We start from the raw sequence: 16,343 nt of genomic DNA, 5'->3' as shown, positions 1-16,343 counted from the left end.
TTCCACCCATTATCCTCGGGGTTTTTAATATATTTTTACGGGTTTTTACGGGTATACTCAATAGGGTGAATGACCTCCTTCTGCGCTGTATGGATTCCATGATACTATGATCAAGCAGAGAGGTGACAGCAATTGCATTAATTCTCGGAGCTTTCAACATATCAAAACTTGCATTTTATAATGTTAACATTTGGAAAGAACTTGCATTTTTAAAGTGCTTTACCCGACCTAATGTCGTCCCAAACAATTTATAACTCACTGATGGACCTCTGCTGAATTTCTTCACTGCTGTAATGTTAGAAATCCAGCAGGCAATTTGAACACAGCAAGTTCCCACACACCAAGATGTGATGAATCACCAGTGCATTTGTGATTTTAGTTGAATAATGGATATTTGTCCAGGATACCCAGAAGAATAGTCACACTCATAAGCATTATACCAATGCGAATTTACATCCTGTCATCGACCTGAAATGTGAATCTCTCTCTCTCGGCTGATGCCACTAACATGCTGAGCAACCTTTCTTCTTGTTGTTATTGTAGATTTCCGGAATCTGCAATACTGTGTCCTGTTTAATCCATTCTCTGGATGAGTATTACTGGCAAAGTCAGCAATGATTGTCCGTCCTAAGAAGGTAGTTGTGAACGTTTTTTTAAAAATCTGCCCTCTGATCGGTTTTATTATTGTTTGACTTTCTATAGCAGCTTTGATTCAACCGAATGGCTTGCTCGGCCATTTCAGTGATAGCCAAAAGTCATTTTCATCACTGTGAAAATGGAGTCACATGTAGGACAGACAGGGTAAACGTGGGAATCTTTGACCTTCAGGCTGTTCATTTCCAAAGTGAAGATGCTGTTTGAAGAGTCGTTGGGCGGAGTAAATCGATTTTGAATCCCTGGAGTGTAAGTGTTGCAGGATGATCCAGGACTATGCTGAAGAAGACACTGTCCAGGAACCTGTCAGACCCAGATCATCCTTTTGCTGCCAACAGTGAACCCATTGGGTCGACAGGTCAGTTTCAGGGAACTTCCGGAACGCCGTTGGTTGCCTTTGGCTGAGTCAACACGACCTCCGTCTGGATACCTCTAAAAATATCAAAAACCCGAGGATTAATCCTGGTGGAATGATTGCAGACTCTGGAACATTTCAGGGATAGTTTAATACTGAGGTAGTAACAGTGAGATCCATTCAAATATCTCTGCTGATCCTGAATGCGAAATTACATTGGAGCATCTGGTGGTTTAAAAAACAATCGTTGGAAATCTAGTCTCTTTATTTCTGCAGCCCGTGACAAAGGAATATACGTAAATAAGATTAAATGATCCTCTCATGGTAAAGAGGTCAGTTGAGCAGCTGATTTTACTGGCCACTGGCTGTCTAACGTTCACTGATATTGGGAACACAGGATGTCAGAATTTTGCGGCATATTGTGCAATATCACGAGAATAAATGTTTTATCTTCCATTGAATCAAGTCATGAACTGATCGTTTCTCCACTCATTGGCAGCTATGAGAGCCATGGATTGTAATCATATTACACTGTACAACAGTACACGGTGCTAATCAGGTACAAGAAACGCTGCCATTTAAATGAGGTGCAGAACTCTGAGAATATCCCAGGAATCCCTGCAGTTCAAGGCAGTTTTATGATTTACTTTTAATTTTATTTGTATTTCTTCTTTGCCATTACACTGATCTCATTAGACTGGGGCATTGGGACCTTCAACATATTCTCTGGCATTTCATGTAGTTGTTCACAAACAGGCTTTAATTGCTTTCACAAAGGGTCATCTGGACTCGAAACATCAGCTTTTTTCTCTCCTAACAGATGCTGCCAGACCTGCCGAGATTTTCCTGCATTGCCTCTTTTGGTCTCAGATTCCAGCCTCCGCAGTAATTTGCTTTTATCCAGACGTTAATTATTGGAATGACATTTACTTGGAAGTTGTACAAATGAAATAGCATCTTGCCTATTCACTATTTTCTGATACTATTGAATCACATAATGAAAAGCTCATTCATTTAAAACAGTTTCTTAGATGGATTACCATTTTAAATGGGGTTTTCTTGTGTGAATGAAACATTTATAGTTTAAATAGTTAAATGCTATTTTGTCCATTCAGATTCACGCTAATCTGTCCCAACAGTGTTTATCAGAAATCCAACCTGCTGCCAAATGCCCAAAGCTCTTTACAGGAAGCATCTGAGGGTGTTGTTCAGAAAAGCAAAGATCTGCTTCCTCATTATTGACCGCTTGGCTGCAAGCCAACTTCAAACTCTTCACATTGTAAATGGGGCTTATTTATAAACACATCTGCCCAGCAGCAGTACTGGAGACAATTTAATTTTTCTACGTTGTAAACTTACATGAATTATTCCTATCTCTCGGAAAAGGAAAGTTTTCCACCTTCCCTGGCACGACACCAATGACAATCTCTCCAACACATCCGAACACTGTGATGGATAGACAGAAATAAATAAAAGCAAACTGAGGTAGATGACTCAGAGAGCTGTTACATATTGTAATACATAAACATGTATGTTTGTGAATTCTTTCCCTTTATTCTTCCATGGGATGTGGGTGTGTCTTGCAACACCAGCATTTCTTTCCCCTCACTAATTTCCTTGAAATCATTGATTTTCTTGGCCATTTCAGAATGCACTGGCGAGTCAGCCATATTGCTGTCAGTCTGGATTATCATCCTGGTGAGAAGAGGTGGGCATGGCAGGTTTCCTGAATTGGTGAATCAGAGGGGTTTTCATGGTCACCATTAGGATATATTCCAAATTTATAAATTGAATTCAAATTGAACCAGCTGCCATGGTCGGATTTAGTTTGTGTCCCCACAGCATCAGTCTGGGCTTCTTGAATGGTCTTCCCAAAAATCTTCCCAAAAGTAAGCGAATGCTTGTTTTGAAGCAGGAACGAATACCATTTGAATGCCTGAATATTGTGATTGAGGGATCAGTGAATGTATTGATGGATGTAACGATGGATGATTTCTGAATGTTGCTGTTCCAGATTCTCATATTTGTGCTTGGTTGCTTCAGAAATTGAAGCAGATTTTGAATTTCATGCGTCTCAGTCGAGAACCATCAGCCCTTTCAGGCTTTCTGGGTAAATTTCATCCCTGGACTATCGGGAACAAACGAGCTCTATCTCAGTAAGAGGAGTCTGGAGCTGTTCTGGCGGCACTGATGACTTTTTTCTCGGCTGATGCTGAATCTTCATACCCAAGATAGAAAGAGGGAACATGATTAGCTTGAGTTTGTAATTTGTGGGACATGTGGCCCTTTCATGTGCAACAAATCACTCAACATATGATCACTCCCATCAAGGAAAGCAACTGGCTAAAAACTTAATAATGTGGCAACAGAAATATTGTGAAAATCACTAGACAGCTGCAATTTTTAAAATTGCTTTCCAAAACAATTTAGCAACAAATCGGAATCTTAAGAATCAAAAACGTCACATTAGGTAGAGATAGTTGCAGTTGAACAGTCACTTTAAAACACGATCACACGTCCCAGTTATATATTAGGAGTTTCTGTGTGATGATGAGGTGATTACTTGTCAATAAAGGCCAGAGGCTGCTCGGTAACTACTCATTATCCTCGGTCTGATTTCAGCTCATTTCGCACTGAATTCTGAAACAGATTTGATTCACTGGTGACAGAAAGGCCAATGTGGTGTCAATAAGTTTGAATCGCAATTAATTATATCACATGGTGCTAGGTCCACTGTTATTTGTTATTTATATTAATGATTTGGATGATAATTTATCGGGCATGTTAAGTATATTTGCAGCTGATACCAGGATTGGTGGCACAGTAGAAAATGAATAAAGTTATCTAGGATTGCAACAGGATCTTGATCAATTGGGTCATTGGGCAGATGATTTGCAGATGAAGTTTAATTTAGATAAATGTGAGGTGATGCATTTTGTTAGATCGAATCGGGGCAGGACGTCCGCAGTTAGTGGATGCGCATTGGGGAGAATTATTGAACAAAGAGATCTAGGAGTATAGGTTCATACCTCCTTGGAAGTGGAGCCATGGGGAGGTAGGATGGTGCATAAAGCATTCAGCATGCTTGGTTTCATTGATCAAAACACTGAATATAACATTTGGGACGTCTTGTTGAAGTTGTACAATATATTCGTAAGGTCACACTTGGAATACTGTGTACAGTTCTGGACACCCTATTCCAGAAATGATATTATTAAACTAGAAAGAATGCGGAAAAGCTTTCCAAGGATGCTACCGGGAGATCATAGCTTGAGTTAGAAGAGGAGGCTGGATAGACTAGGACTTTTTTTCCCTGGAGCGTAGGAGGCTTATGGGGTGATCTTATAGAGGACTATAAAGTTATGAGGGCATGGGTAAGGTACATAGTTAACATCTTTTCCCAAGGTAAGGGAGTCTAAAACTAGAGAGCATAGGTTGAAGGTGAGGGGTAGAAATACGGAAGTGTACAGAGGGGCAATTTTGGTGAGTGTCTGGAAAGCTGCCAGAGGCATTATTAGAGGCGGATACAACTTTTGTCTGTTAAAAAGCATTTGGACAATTACATTGGTAAAATGGGTATAGAGGGATGCGGGCCAAATGCGGGCAATTGGGCTTAGCTTCCTGGCAAAAACTGGTGGCATGGACAAGGTGGGCTGAAGTGCCTGTTTCCATGCTGTATACCTCTACACCTCTAAATGAAGTGCAAATATATTTTATATAAAATAAAATGCTGAAAATAATTGGTGAAATAATTGTTTATCATTGTAAGCTGATGATAACTTATATTAATTATTTATCTTTGTGAATTGAAGCTCATTCGTGAAAATTGTTCATCTTTTTAAATTAATATTAATTTGTGAATATAATTATCTACCTTTGTGAATTGATGATTGTTGGTCATATTCGCCTGAGGAAATGACTCTCCAAAAGGAGGGGATTTACCCATCGCCCCTTGGCACTCAATCATATTGCGATAGCTGATATAACCACTATAAACTTCTTCGGGGTTACCACTGGCTAATCATTGAATTAACTAGGAATACAAATACTCTGGTTGGAATATCAGGTCATCCTGCTGTGTGTATCTCACCCCCGACTCCACAAACCTTTCCAACATCTATATGGTCTAATAAGTAGTGTAATATGGTTCTGTCCACTTGCTTGAATGAGTGCAGCTCAGACAATATTCAAGAAGCTTTACACCATTCAGGACAAAGCAGCCGGCTTGATTGGCACCGTAGTAGCAAACATTCACTCCCTGTACAGAGATGAACAATAGCAGCATTGTGTACATAGACAAGATTCACTTCAAGAACTTGCCAAGGCTCCTTAGGCAGCAACTTCCAAACACAGGACGGTTTCCATCTGGAAGGACAAGGAAAACAGTAACCTGGGGCATCACCTAGAAATTCTCCTCCAAGTCATTCAGGTACCTGACTTGGAAACGTACCGCCGTAACCTGTGGCCTAATTCCGTGTACCTGCCCTAGACCCATAATCCTCGCAACCCCTGCTCAATAAATAATTGTCTACCTCAGACTTAAACCTAACAATTCAACCAGCATCCACCGTCATTTGAGGACAAGAGTTCCAAATATCCACCACTCTGCGTGTAGAAGTGCTTTCTAAATTGGCCCCTGAACGGCTTGGCACTAATTCTTAGAACTTGACCCTTTATTCTAGAGCCTTCAACTAGTGGAAACTTTATCTTTATACACCCTGTCCTTCAATGTAAATATTTTATAGGCTTCTACCAAAGCTCCCCTCGACCTTCTGAATCCTGGAGAATAAATGCCTAATTTGTCTAATCTGTACTCGCAAAGTGACCCTTGATGTCCAGGTATCAATCTCGCAAACCTTGCATTGAAACCCCTCCTGGACCAAAACATCCTTCCAAAGGTTTGGTGCCCATACCTGCTCACAGTACTCTAAGTGTGGTCTAACTAGGTTTTTACACAACTGCATCATATCATTGAATCATACAGTGCAGAAGGAGGCCATTCGGCCCATCGTGTCTCCACCGACCACAATCTCACCTCGGCCCTATCCCCACGACAGTAAATTACTTCATTAGTCACTGTGTAGAAGACTGTATGCCAAAGAAACAAATCTGTATGCTTCCCAACCGGAAATCATAGATGGACAGGATATTCACTGCTCGTTGAAGTCTACGTCTGAGGCATTCAAGTCAGGCAACCCTGACCTATACAAGAAAGCCAGATACGATCTAAGGACATCCAAAAAGATGCCAAAAGACTGTACCGGACCAAGCTAGAAACCCAAGCTAGCCACACGCAACCCCGCTCACTTTGGCATGGTCTGCAAGATATAACAGGTTACAAGATGAAGGCATGTAAAATCGCCGGTTCCAACGCACACCTCCCTGATGAGCTCAATACTTTCTACGCCCAGTTTGAGAAAGAGGTGAGCGAGCGCATACCCTCCACACTGAAAGCCTCGGATGAACCTGTACCTGAGGATACAATTACAGATGTCAGAGCAGCTTTCTCGAAGGTCAGCTCACGGAAAGCGACTGGGCCCGATGAGGTACCCGGACGAGCACTCAGAACCTGCATGGATCAGCTGGCGGGGGGATTCGCAGACATCTTCAAACTCTCTTTACAACAATCTGACGTCCCTATCTGCTTTCAGAAGACGACCATCATCCCAGTATCAAGGAAAGGGCAAGCAACGTATCTTAATGATTATCGTCCAGTGGTCTGAAATCCATCATTATGAAGTGCTCTGAAAGGTTAGTCATGACGTGAATCAGTTCCAGCCTCCCGGACGACCTGGATCCACTACAGTTTGCCTAGCGCCGCAACAGGTCCACCACAGACAGCATCTCCCTGTCCCTGTACTCAACTCTGGAACACATAGTTAACAAAGCCACCTATGTCAGACTCCTATTTATTAACTACAGCTCAGCCGTCAACACCATTATTCCAACGGAACTCATCTCCAAACTCCGTGACCTTGGCCTCGGCTCTTCCCTCTGCGACTGGATCCTGAACTTCCTTACCCACAGACCACAATCAATAAGGATAGGCAACAACACATCCTCCACAATTATCCTCAACACCGGTGCCCCACAAGGTTGTGTCCTCAGCTCCCTACTGTATTGTTTATACACCTCTGACTGTGTGGCCAAATTCCGCTCCAACTGATTTTCAATTCTGCTGACGACACCACCGTATTGGGTTGGATCTCAACCAATGTCGAGAGAGAGTACAGGAATGAGATAGAGAATCTGGGGAACTGGTGCGACGTTAATAATCTCTCCCTCAATGTCAACAAAACGAAAGAGATTGTCATCGACTTCAAGAAGCGTTGTGGAGAACATGCCTCTGTTAACATCAATGGGACGAAGTAGAAATAGTTGAAAGCTTCAAACTTCAGTGTCTATATCACCAACACCTTCTCCTGGACATACCCCACTCACCCCCCACTCACCCCCCACCCCACCCCCGCCCATGCTGACACTAGTTAGGAAAGCTCATCGACGCCTCCACTTTCTCCAAAGACTAAGGACATTTGACAGAGAGTCTGCTCGGACTCTGACCAACTTTTAGAGACGCACCATAGAAAGCATTCTTTCTTTCACAGCTTGTTATGGCTCCTGCTCTGCCCAAGACCGCAAGAAACTACAAAATGCCTTGAATGTAGCCCAATCCATCACGCAATCCAGCCTCCCATTCATTGCTTCTGTCTGCACTTCCCGTGCCTTGGAAAAGCAGCCAGCATAATTAAGGACCCCAGGCGCCCCAGACTCTCTCTTCCACCTTCTTACGTCGGTAAAAAGATGCAGACGTCTGAGGTCATGTACCAGCCTACTCAAGAACAGCTCTTCCCTGCTGCCATCAAACTTTTGAATGGACCTACCTCGCATTAAGTTGATCTTTCTCTGCATCCCAGCAATGACTGTAACATTACATTCTGCACTCTCTCGATTCCTTCTCTATGAACGGTATGATTTGTCTGTTTTGCGCGGAAGAAACAATACATTTCACTGAATGCGAATATATGTGACAATGATAAAGCAAATCATATCAAAAAGCCCCACACATTTACCTTAGCTAGTCTCCCTGGCACTAAGGGATAATTTAGCATGGCCAATCACACGAACGCACAGCTTTGGGCGATGGGAGGAGACCGGAGCACCTGGAGGTAACCCCCGCAAACACGGGGAGAATGCACAAACTCCACACAGATGGTCACCCGAGCCGGCAATCGAACCCGGGTGCCTGACTCTGTGAGGCTGCAGTGCTATTCACTGTGCCAAAGTGCACCCCCACCCCACCCCCGCACCAACCCGCCCCCGCCCCCCCCCAATCCCCCCCGCCGCCATCTGCATCTCTAAACTCCGGTCCTTTAAGTTTGAAAACCAGCATTCCGTTGAGCTACTTGTCTATTTTCAGCAGCTGCTGGTGACATTTTAAGCAGCTATGAACCATCAAATCTCGTTCGACTGCTACTGTATTTAACTCTGTGCGTTCTAAAAATACCCTCACTTCTAATTTCTGATGCCAAGTAGTTAACATCACACTTGTCTATAACAAAATGTACATGCCGCAGCTATGCCCATTCACCCAATCTATCAAAATCCTTATAATGTCCGCAACAATATCTTCAAAGCGGCCCAATTTTTTGTCGTCTACAAATTTAGATATTTGATGTTTTATGCCATTATCTAAGGCGTTCATGAATCTTGTAAATAATTGAAGCCTCAAGACAGATCCTTGCGGGACAACACTTCAGCTGTATTGTTCGTTGCTCCTTACGTTTTGGCACTTTGCGCAGAAGGCGATGTGGTATTATATTTATGGTTGTCCATTCCAGTTACATGAGTATCAAAGATCAAACTTGACAGCGACATATTCACAGTAACTGCAAATACGGAAGTTGGCCAGCAGATGGAATTGAAATCTTGATGGTTTCCATTACATGAAGCAGGCACTGCCTCAATAAATATTACACTGGACCCTGGGACTTTTCATTTTGAACTGGGCTCCATATGTATTTATGTTATAATAGACTCTGTTTCTGATTATATTACACGATACTCTATTTAAATTAATAATGCATGTGACCATGATAAAGCAAATCAAATCAAAAAGCCCCATACATTTACCTTAGCTAGTCTCCCTGACACTAAAGGGTAATTGAGCATGGCCAATCAAACGAACGCACATCTTTGGGCGATGGGAGGAAACTGGAGCACCCGGAGGTAACCCCCGCAAACACGGGGAGAATGCACAAACTCCACACAGGTGCCTGGCTCTGTGAGGCAGTGTCCATGCTTACATCAAATAATCACTGTGAGCCGAATTTTTACATATCGGATCTTACTTTGCAGGTCCGCCACATGACGTCCTGAATAGTGGTGGACACATAAACAAATAACCAGAGCAGAAGCCTCAAATGAAAATCTATTTTTTAATGGCGCGGAGCCCAGTACGTCAGTGCAAAATAAACCAAGACTAAAACATTTGTTACCATCTACAGCCTGAAGTGCTGAGAGGGCGGCACGGTAGAACAGTGGTTAGCAATGCTGCTTCACAGCTCCAGGGTCCCGGGTTCGATTCCCGGCTCGGGTCACTGTCTGTGTGGAGTTTGCACATTCTCCTCGTGTCTGCGTGGGTTTCCTCCGGGTGCTCCGGTTTCCTCCCACAGTCCAAAGATGTGCGGGTTAGGTTGATTGGCCAGGTTAAAAATTGCCCCTTAGAGTCCTGGGATGCGTAGGTTAGAGGGATTAGCGGGTAAAATATGTGGGGGTAGGGCCTGGGTGGGATTGTGGTCGGTGCAGACTCGATGGGCCGAATGGCCTCCTTCGGCACTGTAGGGTTTCTATGATTTCTATGATGTTCCATCTCGGCCTGCTCCAGAGGTCACTGGCATCACAGATGCCAGTCTCGAAGCTGTTCAATTCATGTCACATGATAACATGGAAACAGGAGTAGGCTACTCAACCCCTTGAGCCCTCTCCGCCATTCAATAAGATCCTAGCTGCTCTGTGGCCTAACTCCATGCTGAATGCACTAGATATTGCAAAGATTATAGGCACTGACAACGTTTCAGCAATAATAATGGCGATTTGTGCTCTGGGACTAGTTGCGCTCAAGCCAAACTGTTCAAGTACAGTTACAAAACTGTCATATACCCAACAGAGTGGAAAATTGGCAGACATGCCCTCTCGCAAAAGGCAGGACAAATCCAACCCCGAACAATTACCGTCCCATGAGTCCTCATTCGATCAACGTGATGGAAAGTGTCAAGATTAATCCTATCAAGTAGTTTTGATTCAGCAATAGTCTGCTGAATGATGCACAATTTAAGTCCTACCAGGAGCACTTGGTTCCAGAAATGATTTAAACTTAGTTCAAAAATTGTGAAATTCGTTGATTTAATGAGGTGACACGAGAATGCCTGCCCTTGACATCAACACAGCACTTCACCGACTGTGACATCAAAACTCTCAAGCAAAACTGGTCTATGGGAATCCGGGAGAAAACATTCCACTGGTTGCAGGTTTCTGGAATATAAACAGAGATATGTTCAATCCCTGTGCCATATAGAGACAGGCCGTACTTCCCCATTGTGGCCAAACGGGCCATCTAAAATGGCGATTTGTAAAGCACTCTGGGACAATTGGGAAGGACTAAACCGACAGGCTGCAGTTTAAAGAAAAACAAACAGGCTGCAACCCTGACGTGTGAATAGACAGGATATGGGTCATCTCCAGGATGAAAGGGACTTTATGGTCACACTGGCTTGTTTCATCTCCAGGATGAAAGAGACTTTCTGGTCACACTGGGTTGTTTACCAGACGTAAGGGTACCGTGACCCCTTATTTAGGAGGAAGGTACTATGTGCCTCCAGCATCTACAGACATGGCCGGTGGGGACACACCCAGGGATCGGTGTGGCAGCAGCTGATTGGTCTCTTATCGATCAGGGTGATCCAGTCCTGATCGATTGATTGGCAATGGCCAAAAGCGGCGTGAACCCCAACGGGGTATAAAGGGTGCTGCGCAACCAAGAATCTCTCTCTCTCTCTCTCTCTCTTTCGCTCTCGCTCTCTCTCTTTCGCGCGTGCTCTCTCTCTTTCGCTCTCTCTCTCTCGCTCTCTCTCTCTCTGACCCCACAAACGAGCTACAACACCGGTGAACATCACCAGCGACGACCAGCACGAGGAGAGCCACTATACCCTAGAAGGAAGGAAGACAAGAGCCAGAGTGCCAGACCAGACCAAAGGACCAGGCTACGCAGAGGACGTCCGAGACCGACGCACAGATAAAGGCCAATATCTGCTTGGGTACTTGTCAGTCACGCAAGGTTAAGTCAAGGTCCTGTGTTGGGCTTGAATTCTAGTAGTTTCTGTAAGATAATTTATTGCTGGTTGGTTGGGTGGTTGATTGTGTGAGTTTAGATAAATATTGGTTGCACTACCAAGACGTCTACTCGCAGTTATTGGTCCACCATATAAGGATTAAAACAGACTGTGCGGCAGGTAAGAGGCACAGCACCATATAAAGCTCTCAGGGCATGTGCCATATGGGATCAGGTGCAGAATGCAAAGTTCCCTCTACATTGCCACATTAAACACTGCCAGGCAGGTACAACACGAGTTAGATATAATGTGAAAATCTCTCGACAATATCCACATCAAACATACCCAGAACAGGTTGACAGTTTAGAAACTTAGTAATTCCCTCTACAGAGTGCACTGAAACAGAATGCTGTTATGTGGATCAAGGGCTATATGCTTGGTCAATTCTTGTTGCCCTGCTATAGCAAGGATGGTATCAAACTGGAAACGATGTTACTGCGACTGGAAGGTTGGAATTATAAGGTGAGGTTGGACAGCTGGAACTTTTTCCCTGGAATATAGGATGATGAGTGGTAACCTTATCGATATTTATAAAATCATGAGCGGCATAGAAAAGGTTATTAGCCAAGGTATTTTCCCAAGGGCAAAGGAGTCCAACTACAGAGAGCATAAAATTAAGTTGAGAGGCAAAAAAGAAGGAAAAGGAACCTGAGGGGCAATCTTTTCAAACAGAAGGTGGTGTTTATATGGAATGAGCTGCCAGAGGAGATAGTAAAGTCGGGTACAATTACAACATTTAAAAGACATTTGGACAGGTATATGAATCGGAAATGTGTAGAGGGATATGGGCCAAACGCAGGCAAATGGGACTTGTTCAGTTTAGGAAACCTGATCGGCATGTGCGAGTTGGGCTGAAGGACCGGCTTCCGTGCTGTATGTCTTTATGACTTTAAGACTCCAAGGAAAACGTCGTCTGCACTCTTCCTTCAGAGATTCCCAAGGCAGGTTGACACCGGTGCTAGGTACTGAGTAAACCTCCTCTGCACTGTCCAGTCAAACACACCCAGGTCATGTACAGTATAGTCTGGATACGGAGCAAATCTCCCTCTACACAATAAATAGGAAACACTCGCATGACAGGGACAGTGCAGCTTAAATTCAGCTCTACTTCCTATGTTCTGTCCATTCAAACATAGAAATGGCTGGCCCAGCACGGGTCAGAAACAGGAAATGATCAACATACATTTAATCTATAGATCCCTCTCCTGATTCCAATTGATTGAACTAAATCCATTTACTTAGAAGCGCATTAATAGGGCTGAGGTGATATATCCGCTTAAAGTTAACTTCTCGTTGTGGAGTGAAGATAATGACGCAGTGTGAAGAGACAATACACTGAAACGGACAGGAGAAAGACACAGGGAGAGAAATATAAAACACAGGACATCTCGACAAACCTATTTGCCATGTCATTATATTTCCAAATCGGCGGGAATCTTTCCTAATCCTGAACATAAATATGGTCATAGTTTGTTTTTCGCATATAACTGATGAAGAAAAACGTCTAAAAACAACCACTACAGGAATACGTTGATTGATTTGCATGTTTGTCTCTATTTCTGTGCTGTCTTATTGGGGAAATAGTCATTGTGATTTTGTCAGTCAACAATCTGATCTATATTTCTGTATTCATTCACACAAACACCTCACTGGTTACAATCCAGTGTTCATGACAGCAAAACCAGATAAACAGTCACTTATTGATTAGTTTCAACTTAGAGTAGCGGTTTATTTTAAGAATATTCACAGATGGTTCAAAATGAATGGAAACTTCTTGAACATCCATTAGACCAGATGTCATTTAATTCAAATAAAAGATACATTCGAATTCGGAATCAGTTCTAAAAGCTCTGATGTCACAATAAATAAAAACAAAATGTGAACAGGCTGGTGGTATTCCACTGAATGTTAATTTGACTGACGATTTAATCTACTTGAACGAGACAAGTTAAAGGATCAGCTCGAGGAATGACCTTTAATCACATTCACCTCAAAGCTTTCAACATATCAAAAGTTACGTTTTAAAATGTTGACATGTGGACAGAACTTCCAGTTTTAAAAAGTTTTACCCGACCTCAGGTCGCCCCAAAGCACTTAAAACTCTCTGATGTATCTTTGCTGAATTTAGTCACAGCCGTATTGTTGGAAATACAGCAGGTTATTGGTGCACTGCAAGCTCCCACAAACCGAGATGAGATAAATGATCAAAGCGTTTCTGATTTTTGTTGAAGAACACCTACTGGCCCAGGATATTTTTATTCAGAGATTCATTTTAAAAGCATTACAATTCGAATTGACAGAACGGACTGTATGGTTTGACAAATAAAGTAATGCAATTGACGCAAAATTTAAAGTGGCAATTTCCATTGATTGTAATGGGCTTCTTCTATTAATTGCTCACAAGGTTTCCACTTGGCCATTTTATATGCCAGAGAAAGTTAATTCTCAGTTTATGAAATCCCTTCCTCTATCTGCTCTCAGCTGATCTTGTCTTCTAGTTTTGGACATCATGCTCCAATTTTACCATGTTAAAGCGTTCATTGATGGTTTGACAGTGTATTTTCTAGAGGCTGTACCCTGCGGGATGGATTGCAGGAGTGCAATAATTCTGGTGTTTAAAATTCAAAACGTCTCTTGAAGATTCTGGGCCACAGCAAAACAGCCAAATCAGTCATTTTCTTCAGGATTCCCCTCGTTGCAAATTGGGGAGTAGAATCCTGCTCTTTAGAATTACATCAATGAGATTTTGCATCCGATCATCGACCTGAAATGTGAATCTGTTTCTCGCTGAGTTGATTCCCACTGACCTGCTCAGTATCCATTTTGTTCTTGTTATTTTAGATTTCTGGAATCCGCAGTAGTTTGCTCTGTTTTATTCATTCTCGGGATGTCAGCATCACTGAAAAAGTCTGCATTAATTGCCCACCCTGAGAAGATGGTTGTGAACCACCTTTTGAAAACCTGCCCTCTCATCGGTTTTGTTCTTGCTTGAATTTCTGCAGCTGTTTTGATACAACAGAATGATTTCTTCGGCAATTTCAGAGGTAGTTAAAAGTCAAAGACGTCATGTGGAATTGGAGTCATATGTAGGGCAGACAGGTCATGATCATGGATGGTCATCTATTTCAGGCCACATTCCTTCTTTCAGTCCACGCCCTTTGATAGCATTAAAATATCAAGATAAATCTGGAACTTCCCTGAATATATTCAGTGACTTGGAAGTTTAGTGATCTTGATGCATTGGAAAGTGTGCAGAAGAGATTCACCAGGTTTTTGCCTGGTTTGGAGAACATGGATATGAAGAAAGGTTGAACAAATATGGATTGTTTTCTTCGGAACGTGGGAGGATGAGGGGGTGGAGGGGGTGGGGGAGCTGTTGGAGGTTAACAAGGTTATGACAGGCTTGAATAGAATGTATAGTCAGAGTCTTTTTTCCAAGATTGAAGGTCAATTGCTCGGGGGCATAAGTTGAAAGTGAAAGGGGGACAATTTAAACGGGATGTGAGGGGTAAGTTTTTCACACAGTGGGTGGTGACTGCCTAGAACGCTGCCAGAAGGGGTGGTGGAAGTGGATTCTAAAACAACCTTCAAGAGGCATCTTGATTGATACATGAATAAGAAATCAATAGAGGGATATGGACCACGTAGAGGCAAGAAAATATTAGATTACGGCAGTATCTGCGTCGTCACAAACTTGGTGGGCCGAAGGGCTTGGCTTGTTCCTGTGCTGTACTGTTCTTTGTTATTTGTTCTTTGGCATCCACACCCTTTTGTTCTAGATCATTTCACAGGTTCACTACACTTTTATATGAAGAAACGTTTCTCGTAATCAACATCTCACACACTTACATTTTTGTATTTTAGAATAATACTGTAGGCAATATTATTACTTTCATTTTCTGTCTTTTCTCTCAGTGCTAATCTTCCGTCCATCCCTCCTTCAATTACTGTGCTAAAAAACAAAATATTACCACATCTTTTACACACGAAAATGGAATGGGAGTGAATGTAATGCTGAGACTGGCAGCGATCTGTGTGGTTGTTCTTGATGCTATCAGAGTGAGTTCACCCTCACAGGCAGGAAGACTGTTCACGGTGATAATATCAAACTGACCCTGGCTGTTTCATTCTCAGGTGACACAACTTCCTGTTTCTTTGCTGCCGGTTCCAAACCGCACATCTCATTTCAGAGCAGAAAATAAATCCAGGGACCATAATCTGGTGAGAACATCTGTCAAGGTGGTTTATATCTGTCTACGGAGTCAGGGCAGAGTCACACAGATTAAATTACGGGGATATTTATAAATGAGTCTGTTGTGATCTGTTCAGAGCTTCCATCCCAGGTCATAATTGAATGGTCAGTTGGTCAGTCACTCAGCTGCATCTGTTCTCTGAAGGCGAACAATGAGATCTTACGACCTCATACTCTTTTAAATAATTTTCTCTTTCTGTTACTTTCATTTCTTTTTATTCTCAGCTTTTAACTGTCAGCACCCAGTCTTTATTTTTCATTTTAATTCTCCTACCTCTCCGATATCTCTCTTCATCTTCCATGGGCCTATTTAATAAAACTGTTCAAAATCATGAAGGTGTGAGTAACAGAAGCGTCGCTAAACAGTGTGCACACATCATGAGAGAGATAATGGTCGAAGAATAATTGTTTTCTATTGCACAATGAGTTGTTATGAACTGGACCGAGCAGCCTGAAAGGGCGATGGAATCAGATTTGGCAGCAACTTTGGAAACTGAATTCGATAAATAATTGATTATGTTTAACTTTGACCTTTTGTCGTAAATGGGACTATTTGGATGTTTCGTCAAAATCATTGGACATGCATCATTTCAGTATCAGTCGTCAAAAGAGTGATAAGGTCCCAGGAAGGCGTCCATCTGTTTGTCATTTTCATAAATGACCTGGATGAGGAAGCGGGTTGGTAAGTTTGCCG

This window comes from Mustelus asterias, unplaced genomic scaffold (genome assembly GCF_964213995.1).
Source record: "Mustelus asterias unplaced genomic scaffold, sMusAst1.hap1.1 HAP1_SCAFFOLD_155, whole genome shotgun sequence".
NCBI classification, from domain to species: domain Eukaryota; kingdom Metazoa; phylum Chordata; class Chondrichthyes; order Carcharhiniformes; family Triakidae; genus Mustelus; species Mustelus asterias.
Note: the sequence above shows the minus strand (reverse complement) of the source record.